The 4,956-nt window shown below is 41.6% G+C and overlaps 1 long non-coding RNA gene across 1 annotated transcript; it reads right to left on the minus strand.

The window, feature by feature from the left end:
* Window positions 1-2,103: 2,103 nt before the first annotated feature.
* LOC104983446 lies at window positions 2,104-4,562 on the minus strand. Its single transcript, XR_824643.1, has 3 exons — window positions 3,791-4,562; window positions 3,433-3,494; window positions 2,104-2,161 (listed from the first exon to the last, which is right to left on the minus strand). It is a non-coding gene; the product is annotated as an uncharacterized LOC104983446 (long non-coding RNA).
* Between the last annotated feature and the right edge of the window lie 394 nt (window positions 4,563-4,956).

A 4,956-nucleotide genomic window follows, 5' to 3' on the forward strand; every position in this document is an offset into this window, starting at 1 on the left:
ATTTCTCATCAGAGAAAGAGTAATGAACTGATTGGCTCGAATATACACTTGTAGAAAAACGGTTCATAAAAATACTCATTTTTTTCCCCATACCCATGTGGGCTACTGGTATGCCTGCACATCTTGGCTCCTCTAGTTTAGTCATCTTAAAATTTCTCGATCCATTCACGCAAGAAGGCATGTAAGACACACTTACAAAATAATGTACAATAAATTCTCAACATTGAAATACAATGATCAAAAAGGAAATAATAAATTTAATTGCCACAGAATTATTAGATGTTAAAAATCTTGCATGTTTTAAAATCAGTGTAGTATTTATTGAAAATAACAATTCTAGCATTTAGGGAATGAAGCCTATCGATCTGTTTTGTTTCAAAACTTAGTTTGGTTGGGTACATCATGCTAATGCTTCAAAGGATTTCTGTGAAACAACTGTCAAAAAATCAGTTATCTTAAAAATAAAAAGTCAATCCCTCCATATTCAAATCAATCTAATTTGAATAACAAATACCAGTACCACATATATCTTTGATGTCTATAGTTACTCGGAGTAGCTGGGGTTGTCCCTACTTCTAGCACCCCCTCCTGCCTCCCGTATTATCGGGAACAACAATGATCTTATCTCTTTTCAGTGTAAATACACTGAAGCCATCTAGATGGAGTTCTCTCAAGTGTCCTCATCGACTCCAAACTCACCTCCCTAAAGCCTTACTTTCCTCCCTTTGTCCTTTCACTAGAGTCTTCCCTCTATAAAGGGTAATCTCTGGATCCGTGGTCTGAATTCTTCCCCCTTTACGTTCTTTCTATGGATCATCCCCACCATTTCTTTTCCTTCTTTGCTCAGCAATGGTATCTTACACCTATAATTGCTACTTCGACTCTTTGCTTCCCTCTGGCTATAAACACGCTCAGAAAGAAAAACAAACTAATGCTTTCCCTTGATCCTGTTATGTCCTGCACTAGCCAATGCTCTTCTTCCAGATTTCTCTAAACGCAAGCCTACACCCTTGCTACTCGGAGAGCTTGTTAGAAACGCAGAATCTCAGACCTCGTGCTCAGCATGTGCACTTCCCACAAGGTCCCCAGGCGACTAATTAAAATTTGAGAAACTATTTGGTCTATACGGAGTCTGCTTCTACATTACTTCAACTTAATTTATTCTCCTGAAATCTTAGCCTCAACTTCCTCACTCTAACACTTTCCCCCCACCCCCAAACTGAAACTGCATTGCAAGTTGGAAACTTTCCAGTGGCCTCTCTGTCAGGCTGTAGGTCCCTTGAGCGCCCTGTTGTGCCCCCACTCTCTCCTTCTTTCCAGCTCTCTTGTTTTGTCCTGTGTCACACCATGCTGGAAAGCAGCAACACTTCATATGACACCAATTTGCACACATTTACAGCTGAGCACCTGTGCCCACGCTGCCCCAGAGGATGACAGACCGCTCTGCACCCAGGCACTGCAGTTCTGAACGTCTTCCTAACAACGAGTAAACAGGAAGAGGGGAGAACTTTGCTGTTCTTCTCTGACAAGTTTTGGTGCTGGAAGCTCACTTCAAATTCATCGTCCATGTCAAATACTCTCCCTTTATCTAGAGACCTTCATTACTTAATGCCCCCTTCCCCCACAGACCTGTGCTTCCTTTCTTCATTTCCTCCCTGTACCATCTGCCTCTCTCATCGTTCATTTCCTCTTTCCTCTTATTTCTCGACCTTCTTTTGGTTGTAGAATATCTTGAGACAGAACTAATCATTTTTTTTCTTGTCCAGTGTCACGTGGAATCTTAGTTCCCTGACCAGGGATCAAACCTCCACCCCTGCACTGGACAGTCTTAACATTTGGACCTCCAAGAAGTCCAGGAACTAATAATTTAGCTCCTTAAACTGGATTCTCAATTTAATCTGTGGCTGACACCTGATAAGATACACAATTTCCCTCCTCTTCTCGTCTTTTTCCTCACTACGGATCTGACAGATGTTTGTTTGTTTTTTTTGTTTTTTTGTTTTGCCTGTTAGAATATTCCCATTTTAAATCAATGTTCTGTCAAATAACCTTTCTATAAAATACAGTTCTCACCTTCTACTTGTCCATTTAATGTATTTTTTCCTCTTTGATCTTCAGGTAAATGACACACAAAGTTCTGTGGAATGCTGTCAGAGATACTCTGTTAAAATGAATATTGAGTTCCATGAAGATTTCCTAATGTCTTTTTAAGAAAATACCCTACTTTTAAAAACTGCCTACATTTAACCCAGTTAAGACAGGTTTTGCCAAGATCTCACAGCTGCCAAACGACAGAACCTGGATGCTGACTTCATACACTGCTGGATCACCAGGTAGTGGCTGCCAGCAACGAAGACATCAGGCCCTTCCTATCTCCTTCCATAGCTGCCACCTTCAAACAGAGCATCATTACTTTATGTTACCTCAAGTACGGCTGCCATAAGGGTACTCTGCCCTGCTACTTAAGTTTAGTTGCTCACTCGTGTCCGACTCCTTGCGACACCACAGACTGTAGCCTGCCTAGCTCCTCCATCCATAGGATTTTCCAGGCAAGAGTACTGGAGTGGGTTGCCATTTCTTTCTCCAGGGGATTTTCCTGACCCAGGGATCGAACCTTGATCAAAACCGTAGGCAGATACTTTACCTTCTGAGCCACCAGGGAAGTCCCCCTGCTACTTAAACAATCCAAAATGGTTTGTACTTATTAAAACATTGCTAAAGCAAACTGCTGTTATTACAACCCCACATATTTATTGCTATTCCCCATGCTTTTGCTTCTCTTGAAATGTTTCTTCCAGATTAACCTGACAATCCAAATACAGTAACACTTTTAAGTTTCAAGCACTATCTTTGAAGGTCCAAGTGATAAAAAACCACAATTCACCCTGTTTCTCTCTGACCCTCTCTAGCAGTTTTACACGTGCACATGTACCAAAGAAACATACATTTGGTTGGGAGATTGGGACTGACACATACACACTACACACTATTGTGTAGGAAACAGATAACTAATGAGGACCAACCGTATAGCACAGGGAATGCTACTCAACATTCTGCAATGGCCCATATGGGAAAAAGAATCTAAAAGAGGTGACACACACACATGAAACAAAGAAACATTTGGCCATGGACTGACCTGAAATAACGTTTCAATTTTCAGATAAATGTAACTTCAGAACTCAAGCGGATTCCTTATGATCTCTAAGCCTTGGTTTCTGTACTACACTGACCTCACTAGGTGAATCTTGCAAATGAACAAAAGTGTACTAGGTGGTAGTATTTAGCACAGAATTATTTTATTCAATATAGGTTAAAAGTAAGAGAAAAGTTTTGATGGGGAAATGCAAAGGTGAGAGAGTCACAGCATCTCCCACTTTCATGTACTTACATTACTCAGGGCTTACATTTCAAAATAATAATAGAAGACAGTACCTCAGAATCCCAAGATGATTCTGTACCTTTCTCTTCTCTCAATCCTACGGCTGACATCATGTCTGTAAAATGCAGTCACAGATGCATTAATGAGAACGTTCACTACTATGAATTTTAAAGACATATGTAAGTCTATCCCTATCCACAAATATTTCAATAAAATAAAGTAGTGGAAAAGAATTTCAGAGGGTTGAAGCATTTTCAGGAAGAAAAAGTTGGTAGTAGGTGGGACACTTCTGAAGAAAGAGAGCAAAAGAAATGTATTTCAAATGAAATGGATATTGTATTTGGATCTATACCATTTACATGTTTTTATATTTAAAGTATAGACAAAATTCACAGGCATTCACTAACTTACCACTTCTATTATTTTCGTGTGCTCTATCAACAGAAGTCAAATGGTCATGATTTGCTTGCTCTTGGGGAGCCCTTTCAATAATATCAGCATCACTTTCTTTTTCAGCAAGTTCTGGCTTTGTGGTTCCTTCCTATAGAAACAAGACAAAATAAAACCAAAACCCAACTTCAGAAAGCATATTCATTCATTGGTCCTTCACCCCGTCAGTGAGACGACAATCATGGTGTCTAGCACATCCTCTAGGGTGTCCTGGGAGAAGTTAGAACTGTTCAAGAGAAGAGCGACTCTGCTCTGCGTCTAGGCAAGGCAGAGACACGTGGAAACAAACGAGAGCAGAGGAGTATCCTTCGACATCTCTGCAGCTGAAGTGGACAGAGCACAGGACGCGCACAAAGGAGAGCGGAGGCAGGTGTACCTGCGAAGCTCAAGGAGCGCTGTGACAAGGGCTGTGTCTCAGAAGACAGAGAGTGCAGAGCCGGGGTGTGAGGGGGAGTCTAGGAAGGGAGGCCCGAGCCAACAGATGAGGTGTGAAACAGGGTTCACAAGTCATGTGGAAAACTAGATCACAGTTACTGGAAACTGTATAGAAAGACAAAACTGGAGGACCAGGTTCAAACAGGGAAAAGCAAGTGTCATCTTCTTCCTTCAAGTGACAGGGATCATCACAAATTTATTTTATTTGGTGCCATGCTTTTATTCAAGTGACAGGGAAAAGACTGCACTGCACTAGGAAGTAGAAAGTTCAGTTTAGTTCAGTTGCTCAGTTGTGTCCGACTCTTTGCGACCCCATGGACTGCAGCACGCCAGGCCTCCCTGTCCATCGCCAACTCCCAGAGTTTAATCAAACTCATGTCCATTGACTCGGGGATGCCATCCAACCATCTCATCCTCTGTCATCCCCTTCTCCTCCTGCCTTCAATCTTTCCCAGCATCAGGGTCTTTTCTAATGAGCCAGTTCTTTGCATTAGATGGCCAAAGTTTCAGCTTCAGCATTAGTCCTTCCAATGAATATTCAGGACTGATTTCCTTTAGGATGGACTGGTTGGATCTCTTTGCAGTCCAAGGGCCTCTCAAGAGTCTTCTCCAACACCACAGTTCAAAAGCATCAATTCTTTGGTGCTCAGCTGTCTTTATAGTCCAACTCTCACATCCATACATGACTACTG

Source organism: Bison bison, unplaced genomic scaffold (assembly GCF_000754665.1).
Source record: "Bison bison bison isolate TAMUID 2011002044 unplaced genomic scaffold, Bison_UMD1.0 scf7180017836613, whole genome shotgun sequence".
Lineage (NCBI taxonomy): Eukaryota > Metazoa > Chordata > Mammalia > Artiodactyla > Bovidae > Bison > Bison bison.